Raw genomic sequence first — 18,873 nt, forward strand, 5'->3', positions numbered from 1 at the left:
CAATTCAATTCAACATATATTCATGGAATGCTTTCTTTGTGCCAGATATTGTTCTAGGTACAGGAGCTAAAGCAGTGCCTGTCTGTCAGAGAGTTTCCATTCTGGTCAGGGAGACAGTGAACTTATTAAAATGTTGAATTATATATAGTATGTAGGGAGGTGATAAAAACTCTGGAGAAAAATAAAGCAGAGAAAGGGGATGAGGTGTGCTGAGTTGGATGGTCGGGGCAGGCCTCACTGAGAAGGTGGCACTTGAACAAAGGCTTGAAGGAGAGGAGGGAATGAGCAGGGCAGCTGTCAGAGGGAAACCTAGGCAGAGAGATGATCGCTTCAAAGGCCTTGAGATGGACGCCTGCCAGCGCTGGCTCCAGCGTGCTGGAGGAGCCACTTGGAGGCCGGTTTGGGTGGAAGAAGTGAAGAAAGGGGAGAAGAGTAGGAGATGAGGACAGGAAGGTAATGGGGACCACACGTGGGCCTTGTAAACCTTGTACTTTGGAGGGAGCAGGGATCTATTGGAGCGTTTTGAACAGAGGAATGATGTGATCCACTTTGTGTTCTAACAAATTACTCTTCATTCTGGTGCGAATGGACGCTGAGGAGTGGGGGAGGCTGGGAGGCGGGGTGGGCAGTTGGGAGGCTATGGTAATCATCCAGGTGAGAGAATGGTGGCCTGGCCGGGGTGGTACTATGGAGTGGTGAAAGGTAGTCAGATTTTGAAGATGTTTTGAACATACAGCAAATAAGATTTCATGAGTGACTGGATGTGGGGGCGTGCACTAAAGAAGGCAGATGAAGAGGACTCCAAGATTTTTGGCCTGAGCAATAGGAACGATGGAACTGCCATTAACTGAAATACAGAGTGGTAGTGCGTGTGAAAGTTCGAGTTCCGTTTTGAACATGTTAAATATATTAGTTGAAAATTTGCAAACACACACCAAAGTAGAGAGCTTCGTTCAGTGAAGCCCATCACAGCTTCATCAGCTACCATATCTATTCTTTTTTTACTCAGGTATTTTAAAACAAATCCTGGGCAACAAACAGTTACCCGTAAGTACTTTGGTATACATCGCTAACAGATCGGAACTTTGGTTTTTGTTTTTAACAAAACCACAGTACTTCACTAAGACTTGTCTGAATTTAGGCAAATACAGTATTGTATTTTGAAATATGGGTATTTTTTCTAAAATATAAACTAGGGAGAATTACCTTATGAAAATTATTTTTTTCCAAACAATTCATTAAATAATAGCTTGAAATATCATGCTTATCTGGTCCATAAACAATTTGATGTAGAGAAATTAAATATACATCCAAACTTTTTAGGCTATCGTATAAAGCAATAGTTTTATGAGGAAGCATAATAAAACATGTTCCTATCCTTGGGAGCATCCAATCGAAAGGGTTAGAAATATGTCAACAATTTTACATCTCGCGATCATTGCACCAAGTGCTGAGAGGATGTGAAGTGGACGGTCTGAGTAGTGCCTGGAATTCAGAGAATGTCTGGAAGGCTTGAGGACTTGTGCCTGTGTTTAGTTTTATGTGTGTATGAGTGTATATGTGTTTTGACTTTTGGGAGAAGAGGGAGCTTAAAATTCTCAAACATGTAAAAGTAGAGAGAGTGGCATAATAAACCCCCATACCTGATCCCACAGATTCAGCTGCTATCAACATTTGCCACACTGCTTCTACCTATTCTTTTTTTTTTAAACCAGAACATTCATTGCGTGACTAATCACTGAACTCCTTCAGATGAGCTGGATGCTGCAGCAGCTGCCGTCTCGGGTGTAGGTGTTTTTCCTTTACGGAATCCGTGCCTGAATCTGTGAGATACAATCTTTCGGTGCCTGATTCGACTGGTACCGACGCTATCTGTCTTTTAGCCTTGACACTCCAGGTATACTTTCTCTTCCTCTTGGCAGGGTAGCCACATTTGCCACCGGCTGACTTCTGAACGTGGCAGGTCTTAAAGCCACAGTGGTAGCACAAGTTGTGTGTCTTAGATGCTTTCCCAATGATGAGGTTCCCTTTGTCAGCTCGCTTCTGCAGCCGAGACCAGAGGCCAGGAGAGCTACCTATTATTTTTTAAAATTTTGTCATTGCTATAGTTTTAAAAAGCATTCTATTTTGAAATAATTTAAAATTTAAAGAAAAGTTGTAAGAATAGTACAAAGAATTCCTATATACTCCTCACCCAGATTCAGTATTGTTAACATTTTGCCACAATTAGTTGTACCATATTTTTCTGAACCATTTGAGAGTAAGTTGTAATATCATACCCTTTTACCTTTAAATACGTAAGCGGGAATTTCTTAAGATCAAGGATATTAACTTATATAACCACAGTATAATTAACAAAATCAGGAAATTTAACATGGATATAATACTGTTAACTAATCTACGGCCCATATTCCAATATTGCCAATTGTTCCAATAATATCTTTATATCAATTTTTTTCCCTGGTCCAGGGTCCAACCCAAGATCCCACTTTGTGTTTGGTTGTGATGCCTCTTTAGCCTCTAATCTAGAATTATTCCTCATCCTTTCTTTATCTTTTATGACACTGATTGACATTTTGAAGAGTACAGGCCAATTTGGGTATTTCTGACGTTTCTTTGTGATTTGATTCAGGTTATACATTTTTAGCAGAAACACTACATAAATGCTGAAATGTCTTCTTAGCACATCCTATCTGGAGGCTGGTGATGGTGCTTTTCCCCATTATTGGTGAAGTTACCTCTGATCAGTAGGTTATGGTGGGCTGGGCAGGTCTCTGTTGCTGTAGGTTTTTTGGTTTTTTTAAAAATAGACTTTATATTTTAGAACAGTTTTAGATTTACAGAAAAAATGAGCAGATAGTACAGAGTTCATATATTATACCCTGCCCCTATAAACAGTTTCCCTATTATTAACATCTTACATTATTGTGATACATTTGTTATACTTAATGAACCAATATCAATATATTATTAACTAAAGCCTGAATTTTATTCAGATTTCCTTAGTTTTTACCTGATGTCCTTTTTCTGTTCTAAGATTTCATTACACATTACATTTAGTCGTCTCCCTAGGCTCCTCTGGCTGTAACACTTTCTCAGAAGTTTCTTGTTTTTGATGACCTTGGCAATTTTGGGGAGTACTGGTCAGCTATTTTGTAGGATGCCCCTCTATTGGAATTTGTCTGATGTTTCTCATGATTACACTGGGGTTATGGGTTTTGGGGAGGAAGATCACAAAAGTAAAGTGCCATTTTCATCACTTGTCAAGGGTACATGCTATCTACATGATTTATGACTGTTGATGTTGACCTTGATCACGTGACAGAAGTAGTGTTTGTCAGATTTTTCTACTGTTACTCCTTTTGCCCTGCCCACCCCCCTTTCCATACTGTGCTCTTTGGAAAGAAGTCAGTCTGCACAGCCCACACTTAAGAAGTGGGGGGTTATGTTCCTCTCCTTTAGGGCAGAGTATCTACATAATTTATTTGGAATTCTTCTGCCCAGGAGAGTTGTCTCTTTACCACGTTTGCAAACATACTCAATCATTTATTTATACCAGAGACTCATGGATATTTGTTTTATACTTTGGGTTATAAACCACCTACTACTTTACATAATTTTGTTGCTCAAATTGATCCAACGTTGGTCACTGGGCGTCCTTTTGATTAGCTCCTGTGACATATTCCCACCAATGTGGGGTTTTTGTTTTCTTTTTTTTTTTAAGAACATTTCCTTTATGTCTGGTACTACAAGATGCTTCAGCTCATCTCGTATATTTCCTGCCCTAGTCCTAGAATCAGCCATTTCTTCAAGGAGACCTTGTTCGTTTTTTTTTTTTGTTAAAGATTTTATTTTTCCTTTCTCTCCCCAAAGCCCCCTGGGACATAGTTGTATATTTTTAGTTGTGGGTCCTTCTAGTTGTGGCATGTGGGACGCTGCCTCAGCATGGCCTGACAAGTGGTGCCATGTCCGCGCCCAGGATCCGAACCAAGAAATCCTGGGCCACCGAAGTGGAGCTCACAAACTTAACCACTCGACCACGAGGCCGGCCCTCCTTGTTCCTTTTTGTGGAGAATGGTATTAGAAACTAAGCCCTGGGTGCCTAGGTGTGCTCATTGCTACTGTGGTGTTTGCTGTGGGATTTTAAAGCAAAACTAAACCCCCCTTCATCATATCATTTAATCCCCCCCAAAAATCTGTATGTGTGTAAAAAACAAAGGTATTCTCTTAAATAACCAAAATGTCAAAGTAGCCTGTGGCTGCCAGAACAAATTATCTCAAACTTAGTGGCTTAAAACAACAGAAATTTATTCTCTCACAGTTCTGGAGGCCAGAAGTCTGAAATCAGGCTGTCTGAAGGACCCCATTCCCTAAGAAAGATCTAGAGGAGAATCCATTCCTTGCCTCTTCCACCTTCTTCTGGAAGGAACATCGCAGGCGTTCCTTGGCTGGGAGCCACATCCCTCCAAGCTCTGCCTCCTCACATTGCCTCCTCCTCTTTTGAGTCTTCTCTCTGCTATCATATCTCCCTCTGCCTCACTAACGACACTGTTATTGGTTCAGGACCCACCCAAATAATCCAGGAAAATTCCTAATTCTCTCAAAAGCATCCTCTCAAAGTCCTTAATCACATCTTTTGCCATATAAGATAATATTTATGGGTTCCTGGAGTTTGGATGTGGATATGTATTTTTTTTTTTTGATGAGGGGCACCATTCAGTCAACTGCGATAACAAAATTAATAATGGTTTCTTAACATTGTCTATGTTCTTAATGTCCCCAGTCCATATTCAGATTTCTCCATTGTCTCAAAAATGTCTTTTTACAGTTGGTTGGTTTGAATCAGGATCTAAACAAGGTCTCACTCATTGCATTTGTTATGTCTCTTATAATCTACAACACTTCACTTTTTTTTTTTAAAGATTAGCACCTGAGCTAACATCCGTTGCCAGTCTTTCTTCTTTTTCCTCCTTCTTCTTCTTCCCAAAGCCCCCAAGTACATAGTTGTATATTCTAGTCATAGGTCCTTCTGGTTGTGCTACGTGGGATGCTGCCTCAGCATGGCCTGAAGAGTGGTGCCATGTACATACCAGGATCTGAACCGGCGAAACCTTGGGCCACTGAAGTGGAGCGTGCGAATTTAACCACTCGGCCACAGGCCTGGCCCCCCTTCACTCTTTTTTTTATACTCTGAAATTGTTGAAGAAAGAGGTCATTCATCTGTACATTGGCCCACATTCTGGGTTTGTCTGATTGTTTTCTCATGGTACTATTTAATTGTTTTTCTTTATTTCCTATAGACTGGAAGTTGGAGCCAAAAGATTGATTAGATTCAGATTAAATTTTTTGTTTTTTGACAAAAATACACTACTTCCTAAATATTACTGTGTAGCTCAAATTGCATCATAACAGGAGACATTTTTATAGCTGTCCCATGTTTCATGATCTAAGATTGATTAAAATATACAGGAGATACACTCTTCCAGTGCAGAACTCCCCCCGTAACCCTCTAATGGGTTTAGCATCCATCAATGACTGTTACTTAAAACATTTATTTGGCGTCCTTACTCTGGTTCAGATTATTTTCATTAGGTTAGTTTCACCTTTTATTGTCCCCTTTATTTCTGTAGCTGACTGTTTAGGAAAGATCTTTTCACCCTCCAGTTCTCTTTAGATCTTCAAATCCATTAGGTCTAGGACATCTGAGACTGAGGGAGTACGATCTGTCTCGCCTGTGGAGATAATGACTTGAGTCAGTGTTTCCTAAAGCTCTCACCTGAAGCCCATAAAGCAGGTGGTTGTAGTTGTACCCTGTTGGAGGGTTGGGGTTAGGAGAAGGAGAGTTGAAGGGAAGCATTGCGGATCTGGCGATCTCTCCTTTCCTGGGGTCAAACTCAAAGGCTTTTACTGGAAAGAACTACTAAGAAAATTCTTGAATAAAGGCTGAGCTCTGACTTCAGAGCAGCGAACTAAGGCTCGGCCAAAGAAAGAGTCCATCGGTGTTAGGTAGAACCAGAGTAGGAAGAGTCCTGGAGTCCCAGAATGGAGGGATTTAACCTCAGGACTACATCTCCCAGAATTCCGCTCTTCTGGTCCCACCCGCATCGAAGCGACTGCGCGTGCGTGAGGCCGCTGACGGCCCGCCCTCCCAGGCCCAACAACCCCCGAGATTCCGCGCGCCTGCCTCTCTCCTGCCGCTATCGCCCCTTCCAGGCCCTCTGTCCGTCCGCTGGGGGCGCGCGCAGTGCGTGGCAGGCGGCAGCGGCGCTGGCGGCTGGGAGCGCGAGTCGCGTGGCGGTGCGTGGTTGCTAGGGGCGCCTGAGGCCGCCCGCCCGCCCATTAGCCCACGGGAGGAAGCAGCACGGAGCCGGCGCCGAGCCGGGGCGAAGCTAGGTCCGCTAGGTGAGTGCGGCCGCGGAGCTGGAGCAGCGACCCTCTGCCGGCCCGACTCTCCCGCCCCTCCCTCCGCCCGGGGCCTTTCGCGCGGGTCCCCAGCCCCGCTTCCTGCCCGCCGCCCTGCTATCCCCTGGGGGCGAGGGAGCCGCGGCCTTCTCCCTGGGCAGGACTGGGCGCCCCCGGGACCCCTTCTCGTCCCCGGCCACGCCCCGGGAACTTAGCTGGGTGCTCGGACCTGCAGCATCCCCTCGCCCGGGGCCTCCGTGCCGCCTCTTTCCCGCCGCGCTGCGCTTTAAACTCTCCTCGCTTGGGTGTGCGCCCAAGCTCCTCTCAGGCTTCGCGGCTGAATTTAACGTGGATCCCCACTTTTTTACTTCCCCATCTTCAGTATCTGTAGAGAAATACTTTCCTAGACTATAGAGATTCAAACAAGATCTGAGATCCTGTGGAATTTAACTCTTCATTTATCCATCCATCCATCCATCCATTCCTCCATTTGGTTGTTGACTAGTTTTTAATAAACGTTGACAAATATTTATAGAACCAGGGCGCTATGGAAGGCGCTGAGGGGATATAGTGGTGAACAAGACAGGCGTGTTCACCGAGCTTGTCGTCTAGGCGAGATTGTAATCAAGTAAACAAGCATTTGTCATACTGTGTGGTGTGCGCTCTGAGAGAACATTAGAAAGCTATTTAACCCAGACTTACTTGGAAAACTATTATCCTCATTCCCTGGTCTTTGCATTCCCATTCTGGATCTAGAAAATTTGTAATTTTTCCTTTATGGAGTCATCCCTGTTCTCTCAGATATTCCAGATCACATCTTCCTTAACTTCAGCAACTGTTGGTTTAGCCAATCAACGAGTAGCGGGGGAACCCTTTGGGACAGTGTTTCATCCCGTCCTTCGTTTCTTGCAATAAATACTGAGACACTGTTTGCATAAAAACCATCCCCTTGGTGTGCAGAAAGTTACCAGCTGCTTATTGATTGGACCAATGGAACCTTGAAAAATTATCAGGTGTTTTCTGGGAGTAAAGAGGTGAGAAGACATTGCAGGTACAAAGTAGCTTTAGAAAAGATACAGCAAGGGTTTAAAAGACTACTGGAAACGTTTGACAGACCTGAGCTGGATTGCAGTGAGCCATCCAGGCAAACAGCAGGAGGGGAGTTAATGAGGGTTAGATCACAAAGAGCCTCGGATGTTTTGCTAAAGTGGTAGAACTGTATCCACCAGAGCAGTGGTTTTCAAGCGGGGTGATTTAGGCCCAATACTTCTCAAGGGATACACCTGCACCGGTGGCTGTAGAAGAATCAATTTCCAGATCCTCAGCTTCCAAATGAACTGTCTAAAACTGACCTTACAAAAAAAGGGGAGGACCCACTTCCCAAAGTTTACCATAGTGTATTGTCTTGAGTGTAAAAACCTCAGATTGCCAAACAAAGAATATTCTGGAAATACTCATTAAGTTACCTCAAAGACCCGGAAGGCTTCCTGTCTCTTCTGTCTGATACACTTGGCTGTTAGGGTGTTTAAAGAACATTGCTTGTTCCTTATTGGAATATTCTGAATTCAGAAGAACACAACAGTTAAATGTGACTGGAATGTTTTCTTGGGACCACAGGTTTTTTAAGCTGTATTGGATAAAACTTGGATAAAAACTTTTAAAAGAGATTTCCTTTAGGTGTGTGTTATTCAATAAGATAGTTAAAACTTATTTTATCAAGTCATGAAATGTTTATTCCAATTGCAGTTAATCGTTAACTTCTTTTTATAAAATATTTAATACCTTCTACCTCTTAACAAAAGAATAAACTTGTTTAAACTTGTGATGAAAATTTTAGAATTCAGCTTTAAGATGTGCAAGGAATACATGCTTTAAAAAGTTCTTTTGGGGCTGGCCCCGTGGCCGAGTGGTTAAGTTCGTGTGCTCCACTGCAGGCGGCCCACTGTTTCATTGGTTCGAATCCTGGGCGCGGACATGGCACTGCTCATCAAACCACGCTGAGGCAGTGTCCCACGTGCCACAACTAGAAAGACCCTCAACGAAGAATATACAACTATGTACTGGGGGGCTTTAGGGAGAAAAAGGAAAAAAATAAAAAATCTTAAAGAGTCTCCTATAACCTCAAAGAGTCAGAAAATATATATTTCAAAAAAAAAAGTTCTTTTGGGGATGTATGAGTAAAACCACTTGAGAGTATGTTGGAGGAAAACAACAGAAAGATAATTAGCAGGAAAATAACCTCAGGTTTGTGTCTGAGATGACTGTAGAGTCAGGGTGTGGGTTGAGGAGAAAGGATTTGAGACTGGAGGCAGGGAGCCAGTGAGAAAACTAGAGAGCAGGCTAGAAATGATGAAGGCTTTATGGTGGTCGCATTGGGAATGGATAGGGTTTAGAGATGTTGAAGATGGTAGACTTGACAAAACCTGGTGGCAAAGTAAATGTAAGGAGAGTGGGACAAGGAGCAGTCTGGAATGATCCTAGGTTTCCGACTGTAGTGACCAGGTGCGTGGTGATGAGAAGGAACTATTAGGAGGAGGGGCAGCTTTGAGGAAAAAGATAAAGGAGTCACACCTGGGACATGCCAACTTGAAGTCCCGGCAGCACATCCAGGTAGAAGGGCCCAGAAGGTCGTTTTGTAGGCCTGGTGCTCACAGCAGAGACCTGGATCATGATAGAAAGTTGAGAAGGTAGGAGGTGGTTGGGGTCATGGAATGGAAGTGGTTGCCCTGGGAGAGTTTGTGGTAATAATTTTAGCTGCCATTTATTGAGTGCTTACTGTGTGCCAGGCACAGTGAGAAGACTGAGCTCAGAAGATTATACCAACACTGAAAGGTGGGTGGAGGAAAAGGGATGGAAGAAGAGGGGCAGAGAATTTATATCCATATACAGAAGTGAATGTGTAAATGAAAAGTTGTCACTTGCTGAAAAACCGTATGTAGATGAAATCTTAACGTCAGGGTCTGATCGTCATGATAGGGAGTTGAGTTTAGCTTTCCCGACTAGATTCCTTCTATGGCCTTAGAATTGTCTGCTCATAGGCCCCCCTGGATTTCAGCATGGGATCAGGTGCTTCTGTCTATCAGTGAAATGCAGAGAAAAATTTTCTTTAATGCCCCAACCTTCTCATCCTCTCCTTTGGCATAACTGGAAAGCCAGATCTGGCATTTTGGAACAAATGCTGAGAGTGCTCATTTCTCTTAGGTCCTGAAATCCAGAGGACCTTGGAACCCCCATGGACATCCTGGATAGGCAGTGCTGTTCGAGACCAGAGGTTCTCAGACTTACTCGTCTCCTTTATGCACTTCAAAAGCTTTTTGGGGTCTTCAATATATTTTTGAATGTGGGATATCTATCTATCTTGATATTTACCATATTAGAAATGGAAATACTAATTCATTTAGAAATAATAAACCCATTTACAAGTTAACATAAGTAGCTTTACCCTCCCATTTGACTTGTTTTATTTATACTCAGATCCAATGTTTTTTTTTTTTTTTTTTTAATTTTTTCTTCTCCCCATAGCCCCCCAAGTACATAGTTGTATATTTTAGTTGTGGTCTTTCTAGTTGTGCTATGTGGGATGCTGCCTCAGCATGGCTTGATTAGTGGTGCCATGTACATGCCAGGATCCGAACCGGTGAAACCCTGGGCCGCCCAAGTGGAGCACACAAACTTAACCACTTGGCCACCAGGCCAGCCCCTAACTAGCATTTTTTAAATGCAGTTGTTTCAAAAAGACTAGTGAGAAGAGTGTCATTGTTTTTGCAAAGCTCTTTAATGTCTGGCTTAATAGAAGACAGCTGGATTTTCCTATCTGTTTCTACATTCAATCGATTGTGATGAGTTGTTTTGGCTGAATTATGAAGAAAATCCAGCTGCATGCAGATATTTAGTTGGAAAAGGGAGGAGTATTTTATTGCCTTTTCAGATAATTGTGGGTGTTCCTCTTTGGTACACAAAACCTGTCAAGGGGTGGTTTTGTGAAAGTTAGTAGCAATGTGGATCTGAAATGACATCAGCCAACTTTTCATGCTTTGTTACATTGAAATCCATTGGTCTGTCTCTCAGTTGACCAGGTCCTTTACCCATGGGTGATTCCTGTTTGCAAAATTAGTTACTGAGTTATTCAGATCTTCCAAATGTTGCCACATTTGATTATACAGTATCAAAAAATCATATTCATATTATCACCCCTCTCAGAAAACCGGTTAGGTTATTGGGAAGTATAAGTATTGTCAAGCTTATGGTGGCAGATAGAATTTTGTCAAAATTCTAATTTTCTCTTGGAAGCTCCGGTTTTATCATTGGCGACAGATACTGCCAGTTGTTTTCCTTGAAGTGACAGGCATACTTTGTTTCATTTTCTAGAAAATCTCTGCCAAATACCAAAGTCTGAATAACCATCACGTGTGTCATTCATTATTTCAAGTAAACATGGTGTTCCACAGAAAAATCCTGCAATTCAGTCGTATAATATATGCTCTACTTAGAGCCAACCACCATCTTCTGTATGCCACATAAGCGGTTTGTGTGTACTTCTCATTTTGTCACACAGAATATTAGATGTACTCAAGGATTGAGATTTAATACAGTTTTTACTGCGTCGTGAAGGACGTCCTTAAGTCAGGCTGACGTTGATTCTTTCCCTGTGCGATGAAGAAGTGTGTGGTGGTGCAGGATCTAACCGGGCGCCGTTGTCTTGATTCCCACGTGGGCACCAGCAGTTTGGCCTATCATTGCTTTTGCACCATCAGTGGAAAGGCCAGCACAGTAAAAAAAAAAAAAAAAGGCCAATGCCGTCTTAGTTTTGTTATGAAAATAGTTTCACCTAGCAGAACCCCGGCAAGGGTCTCAGGGACCCTCAGGTTCTGTGCACCATACTTCGAGGATCACTGCTCTAGAGCTCACCTGAGGAGGAGGAAAGAGGTTTCTTTCTGAAGCTGATAAAGGTCAGGGCTTCAGGAGAGCTAGTCACCCAGTTACGTGAAGCCTTCAGCATTTTCACTTTCAGTAGTTGTGGATTTACCTCCCTCACCCCCAGCTGCAGTAAGCTGTGTTTCCCCTCAGGTTTGTGCACTCCGCTTGCATCACTGACCTGTGTTCCACAAGAGCTGCCTATCTTAACTGCTGCTGCCCCTCCCTTCTCACTAGGGCTGGGGCGCTGACCTTCCTTTCTCGGGAGGGCTATAAGGAAGTTCACTGCTCCTCCAGCTTTCTTTAGGGAGATATAGCTCTTGGGATTTATCTGGAGAGAGAAAATGGGCTGATTCCTACACTCCTCCCCATTCTATTTGGTTCCAGGAAGTCAGTTCTATCTTCTAACATAAGTATTGAGCAATTAAGATCATCTCGTCAGAGATCTTGTGACTTGTAGACTCTGAACCATTTCTGATGTCCTGAGTTCCCCTGGTGACCGAGGGAACAGGAGGAAAAGGAAACTGCAGATCCCAAGAGCCACAGACTGTAATATAGGACAGTGATTTAATCAGTGGGTAATGAATAATTGCTTTCTGTAGAAAGAGATACCTTGTAAAAGTTGGCCTGGGTCTGGCCCCTGGAGACTTGATGGTTTGAGACATCAGCCATAGATTTTCTAGAATAGGCTGCCTATCGTTCACTCTCACTTAAGGAGGAAACTTGCGGCAAAATTACCCCACAAAGAGTGGAAGGTAAAATGAGATAGGCAGTTTCTGAATGCTGTATAAAGATGACAACGCAGGATGCTAAGATTCCTGAGGCTGGATACTCTAGAAGGGGAGCGGCTGGAGCCAGGGACATCAGTCAGGATGCTGTTGCAACAGTCCTGCACTTGTTGAGAGGGTGGGGGATTAGGGATTGGGCTGAGCCAGCCAAACAAGTAGAAAGAAAGGGATGTTGGAAGCCATTTAGTTTATCTTTAGAATGCTCTGCAGTTCTTAACCTTCCTTTCTTATCCCTTTAGTCAGGTTTTTTTTTTTGTTTGTTTTATTTTTAACGGCTTTATGGAGGTATAACTGATGTTGAACGTATTAATCACCCCCAAGTCAGTTGTTTTTAAACTCTGTTCTAGGAGGCATTAGTGCCCCTGAAGTTGTTGGGGGAGAAGACTTAGGCCACATGGCTGAGGAGGAGGCCAGGCTAGGACAGTGATCTTCCCCCTTCTGCCGGAACAGCTCTGCGTTTGTCGGAGATACGCAGGGCGCCCCTGTGAAAACCATCGTGGAGCTTATGAGCATATCCATGTGGAGAGAGAGCAGTAGTAAAAGATAGCCTTTGCACAGTATCAAGTTAGAGGAATAAATACCCAGCAGATATTCATGGGTAGGGTGGGGCTTGAGCAGGGCCTGGAAAAGGTAAATAAAATATGGAAGAATTCAGGAGGAAGAGGCTTAGTGGAGTAAAGGCCTGCAGTCGGGTTTGAAAGGGGTTTATTCCAGTTTAGTGTAAGACTGGCCCAGTTCATATAGCAGTGTTCAAGGTGGAAGGAAATGGAAATAGGCCTTAAAAAAAGGACTGAAGCCAGACTTTGGGGTCTTTCAACCTAAGCGAAGATGTCTGGATTTTATTTATTGACTCACGTGAGAAGCATCTGGAATGCTTGTTAAAAATGCAGATTCCTGGCCCCAGCCACCCCAGACCCACTGAATCCTCCCTGAAGGTGGGGCTGGGGAATCTGCACCCCAGGTTATTCTGATGCAGGTGGTTAGTGGGCTACGGTGATATTTAGTGGGGACTCGGAAAATTTTTAGAAAGGGAGTAACCTCATCAAGTAATATTTGAGCAAAGTTAATCTAGCAAAGTTGCCTACAGCATGGAATTAGGGAAGATGGACCCTGGAGACACAAACTTCAGTCTGGATGCTGTGGCAATAGTCTAGATCTAGGGTGGTGGTGGAGATAAAAGGAGGAGGTATGCTGTAAAGAAAGAGTCTCTTAAGTTTTGTGACTGGTCTGGCTTTGGAGAATAAGGGAAAGGAAGAAGCCAAAGGTGACTTAAGTTTTCCTCTTTGGCGACTGAGAGAAAGAAGGTTCCACTGAAACTGGAAGGTCAAGAGTGCAGAGGTAGGGGCTGGCCCCGTGGCCGAGTGGTTAAGTTCGCGCGCTCCGCTGCAGGCGGCCCAGTGTTTCGTTAGTTCGAATCCCGGGCGCGGACATGGCACTGCTCATCAGACCACGCTGAGGCAGCGTCCCACATGCCACAACTAGAAGAACCCACAACGAAGAATACACAACTATGTACTGGGGGGCTTTGGGGAGAAAAAGGAAAAAATAAAATCTTTAAAAAAAAAAAAAAAAAGAGTGCAGAGGTAGTGTGACGAGCTGGACTGAAGTAGTGGGACACGCGTGTGGAAAAGGTGGAGCAGACCCTTGGTGATGAGGACATGAAGCGTGAGCGAGGTCAGGTCCGAAAAGTAGCTGTTCACCTGCAGATAATAGATGAACTTGTGAGAGCAGATTGGTTTGATGTGAGAGGGGATGAAAGAGAGGAGCTGTGGAGGATTTTAGAAGGGGCCTCAGGAGGAGAACGCACTACACTGTTAAAGGAGTTGGGTGTGGCTGTGGCAGAGTTCCTGCACTGAGTAAAGAAGTAGCAACAAGGAGACGGTTGGGGGAGAGGAGCACCTGTGGAATCTGAAGATGTCCAGCTGGTGGCTTTGCTCGTCATACATGTTGTAGGTACATTTGTTCTTCAGGAAATATTTAATGAGCCCTGATTACATTTCCGGAATGGGCATACACTGTGTGAAAACGGTCCTAGTTCTCAAAGGGCTTTCATTCTAAATGAGAAGATAGACAAATAGCAAAGGAATGCGTAAATGATTGAAGTTTTTAGTTTAAAATTTAATGTGGTTTTGGACTAGGTGATTTAGATATATAGCTCAGAAATTAAAATGATAGAAAAAGGTATGCACAGGTAAGTCTCACCCCGCATTGGTAACCTTTTAAAAAATATCAGTTTTTGTTTATTCCTTCATTGTTTCTGTGGGCAATTATAAGGAAATGTTGACATACAGTAATTTTAGATAGTGGAGGAGCGAAACAGACTAAAACAAGGTAATGTGATGGGGAACGACTAGTGGTGGGGCATGATTAGGGTAGACGGGGTAGGCCTCTTTGACGTGGTGATATTAACTGAATACTGAGTGAGGGAACTCAGCTGGCCGTGCAGAGATCTGAGTGTTTCAGAGGGAACAACAAAGATCCTGGGGACACAGGTGGGAACATGCCTGGTGACGGGGCAGAGTGGCTCTGGATGAGGTCAGAAAGCTAGTCAGGAGTCGTGTCACGTAGGCCTTGGAGCCATCAGATGGCTTTAAGCTACATTTTAAAAAAAGCACCACGGCCGCTTTCTGGAGACCAGATTCTAAGAAGGGGTAAGAGAAGAAGCCAGGAAGGCGGCAGGTGAGAGATGATAGTAGCTTGGACTAAGGTGATAACGGTGGAAATGGAGGAGAGGAGATGGATTCAGGGGCACATATTTGAAGCCACAAAGACTTGTTGATGGAGTGAGTGAACAGAAGTGAAGGTCTGCTGAGGTCAGGGTGAAATCGGTGCCACAGGGCGAGTTGGGAGTTCTGTGTTGCATCAGCACCCTCCCAAGAACGTAGCCCTTTCCTCCTGGATATTTTTTTCCTGAAGTCGTCTTTGTGCAGTTGCCGCTTATTTTCTGCCCTGGCTCTGAGAGGTGAATTGACTAAATGGTTGAGTAAGTGAGGACTGTGATTGACCCATTCTCGTCTCATTAGTTCTCTTACCACTTCACTTAGCATGACTTTACTAAATCTGCCATTCCCATCTAATTTCAAGATTAAAAGATAACCTGTTCCCTCCTTGAATAACAGTGATCATAGAAAACCTTGAGCTTCCCACGTTGTCCCCTTCTTCCCTTAACTCTAGCCCTGATGTCCTTACTCAGCCTCTAGGTTCCTTTAGGCTCCTGTTTCTCACCTTGCTGCTGACAGCAACTGCTTTCTCAGTTAAAGGCGAGAGGAGGATTTGTGTTTTGTTGGCAGTGGGGTTTTCACAAAGGATTGGGGTTAAAGAGCATTTCCCCGTTAAAAATTGGAGACCCTGCCCCACGTTGTGTGTTGACGGCCCCAGAGGAGGTGCTTCTGTTACACTTCATCTGCCAGGCTCTGGCGTTTGCCTTCTTCCTTCAACTCCTCGAGCCAGAGTTTGCAGGTTCACTGGCAGCTTACAGTGGAGCGTGCCGGGTAGCTCGTTAGTATTAAGGTGGCCACCAGTGGCTATGTTGAAAAGGCTAGAGTTCAGGGTAAGGCCCTTCATAAGGCATGTGACCTCAGCTCTTGCTCCATAGGGATGACGGGTAGATCCCCCAGTCAAGCCTGCTTCAGGTGGTGGGGCACAGAGTGAGTCTGATTTCAGTGGCTTGAATCATTCACCGGTAGGAGGCGTTCCTGCCAGTCTAATTTTGAAGAAGAGTTGATACTGATTTGTGCTGCCTGCCTCCTGGTCTGAGGAAAACCAAGCTTCCCTTTAAGTAGTAATAACTTTTTTTTTTAAACTTTTTTATTTTGAAATGATGTCAGACTTGCAAAAATAGTACAAAGAATTCCTATTTTCTCTTTACCCAGATTTATCAAATGTTAGTATTTTACCACACTCCCTTTATTTTTCATTCATATGTGAACTGTGACTGTTTTTTGAAATGTTGGAGTTAGTTGCAGGCATGATGCCCCCTTACATCTGAATGTTTCCTGAATGTTTCCTAAATGTTTCCTAAAACAAGGGTATTCTCTTACATTGCCAAGCACAATGATCAGAAGCAGGACGTTAACATTAATCTAATACCATATACTATAATGCCATCATCTGATCCACCTTTTTCAAGTATTGTTGTCCTGTCAGTGTCCTTTATCTCTTTCAGGGTCACACGTTGCATCAGTCGTCATGTCTCTTTAGTCTCCTTTAATCTGGATAGTCCCTCAGCCTTTCTTTTCTTTAATGAGCTTGGCACGTTTGAAGAGCACAGACCAGTTATTCTGTAGAATGACCTTCACTTTGGCTTTGTCTGATATTTCCTCATGCGTTCAGGTGATGTGTTTTTGGCAAGAAATCACAGCAGTGATGCTGTGCCCTTCAGTGCATCATGTCATGAGGCACATGATGTCAATTTATGCTATTACTGATGATGGTAACTTTGGTCACTTGATTAAGGTGGTGTCTGCTGGGTTTCTCCCCTGTAAAGTTAGGATTTTTTCCCTTTGTTTTTTTTTTGAGGAAGATTAGCCCTGAGCTAACTACTGCCAATCCTCCCCTTTCTTTCTGAGGAAGACTGGCCCTGATCTAACATCCGTGCCCATCTTCCTCTACTTTATATGTGGGACACCTACCATAGCATGGCTTGCCAAGCGGCGCCATGTCTGCACCGGGATCCGAACTGGCAAACCCCGGGCCGCCAAAGCGGAACATGCGAACTTAACCACTGCACCACCGGGCCAGTCCCTGATTTTTTCCCTTTGTAATGAATAAATGTGGAGAGATATTTTGGGACAATATAATTATCTTATTTCCCGATAACCTTTCACCCACCAATTTTAGGATCCACTGATGAGTTTTACCTGAAGCAGTTACTACTGTGGTGGTCGTCATTGGTGATTTTCTGTTCTTGTTAATATCACTTCTTAGTTGGAATTCTGCTGTAAGAAAGACTTGTTCCTTCTCCTCCATCTATTCATTTATTCTTTTATTATATTGGTATGGATTCATGGATCCTTGTTTTATTTAATCTGGCAACTCTTTTATTTTGCTTCTCAAATTGTCCGAGATTTGGTCAGAGGGAGCCTCTTTGCCCTCTGCTTTGAAGCAGCTTTATTGAGGTATAATTTGCATACTATACCATTGACTGATCCACTGTAAAAGTAGAGTTTGGTTGCTTTTAGTAAATTTGTACATTTGTACACCACAGTCTGGTTTTAGAACACCCTCACCACCCCAGAAGCTTCCCTTGTCCCATTCGCAGTCTTTCCTTGTTCCTACTCTCAGCCCAGGCAACCGCTAGTCTATTTTCTACCTAGAAATTTTATAAAAATGGAGTCATACAATATGCAGTCTTTTGTGTCTGGCTTCTTTTCCTTAGCATAACATTTTTGAGGTTAATCTAGGTTGTTGCACGTATCATAGTTCTCAGCTTTTTTTTTTTTTTAAAGATTTTTTTATTTTTTCCTTTTTCTCCCCAAAGCCCCCCAGTACATAGTTGTGTATTCTTCGTTGTGGGTTCCTCTAGTTGTGGCATGTGGGACGCTGCCTCAGCGTGGTCTGACGAGCAGTGCCATGTCCGCGCCCAGGATTCGAACCGACGAAACACTGGGCCACCTGCAGCGGAGCGCGCGAACTTAACCACTCGGCCACGGGGCCAGCCCATAGTTCTCAGCTTTTTGTGAGTAGCATTCCATTATATGGATATATCATATTTTGTTTATTCCTCTGCCAGTTGATAGATATTTGGATTATTTTTAGTTGTTGCCTATTATGAAAAGTTCTGCTGTGAACATTTGTGTGTAAGTCTTTGTGTGGACATATGCTTTTATTTCTCTTAAGTAGATATTTAGGAGTGGAATTGCTAAGTCGTTATATATTAAACTTTGAGAAACCGCCAAACTGTTTTTCAAAGTGGCGGTACCATTTTACATTCCTACTGGCAATATACGAAAGTTCCAATTTCTCCATATTTTGGCCAACACTTTATCACTATCAATCTATTTGATTATAGCCATTCTGGTGGGTATGTAGTAGTATCTCATTGTGGTTTTAATTTTCATTTCCCTAATGACTAATGATATTGATCATCTTCTCATAGATTTATTACTCATTTGTTTATCTTCTTTAGTGAAATATTTATTCAAATATATACAGGATCATGTCTCCTTCAAATAAATATAGTTTTATTTCTTCCTTTGTAATCTATATGCCTTTAATTTCTTTTTCTTGCCTTACTGCAATGGTTAGAATTTCCAGTATAGTGTTGAATAGAAATGCGGAGAGTAGACATCCTTGCCTTGTTCCCAGTCTTAGGGGGAGAGCATCTCGTGTTTCACTATTAAGTGTGATGTTAGCTGTTCTTGTGATATTATGACATAACCCTATCAAATTTTGAGCATTTCCTTACTTTTGGCAGCATAAGATGTTTCAGTCTCATCTGATACTTTTCTTGCCCCAGCTGTTTTTCAAGGAGCCCCGGTTCCTTGGTTCCTTTTATTGACAAATGGTGTTTAGAAACCAGGGTCTGGGCACTAGGTGAGTAACAAGCACTTTTTAATTCTCTTCATCCAATGTTTTTAGAAATCCCAACCATCTATTTATAAAAACAAGAAGACCCAGAAGCGAGAGTCTTCTCCTGGTATGTCCCAAGTTACTTTTCAGCTGCTTTTTAGTGCCAAATCACACCTGCAGCTGAGAATCTCATTCCTGGTAAATATAGTAAATTTCACAGAAGTCCCCAAATAGCAAGACAATTATGTCTTTTTATAAA

At 43.1% G+C, this 18,873-nt stretch overlaps 1 protein-coding gene and 1 pseudogene across 6 annotated transcripts in view; one reads left to right on the forward strand and one right to left on the reverse strand.

Annotated features, from left to right (window-relative positions):
• Positions 1 to 1,632: 1,632 nt before the first annotated feature.
• On the reverse strand, positions 1,633 to 5,857 carry LOC103561965 (large ribosomal subunit protein eL37 pseudogene; annotated as a pseudogene).
• A 244-nt stretch (positions 5,858 to 6,101) lies between these two features.
• Positions 6,102 to 18,873, forward strand: part of TTLL4 (tubulin tyrosine ligase like 4) — a 31,281-nt gene continuing 18,509 nt past the window's right edge. For 4 of the 6 annotated variants that reach the window (XM_008536849.2, XM_070618267.1, XM_070618266.1 and 1 more), the window contains exon 1: positions 6,132 to 6,402. The gene's annotated coding sequence lies outside the window, so the exon portion shown is untranslated. Of the gene's footprint in view, positions 6,403 to 18,873 lie in introns of all 6 variants that reach the window. The other 2 variants (XM_008536846.2, XM_008536847.2) reach the window with 2 other exon arrangements.

The sequence above is a fragment of the Equus przewalskii genome, chromosome 5 (assembly GCF_037783145.1).
Source record: "Equus przewalskii isolate Varuska chromosome 5, EquPr2, whole genome shotgun sequence".
NCBI lineage: Eukaryota > Metazoa > Chordata > Mammalia > Perissodactyla > Equidae > Equus > Equus przewalskii.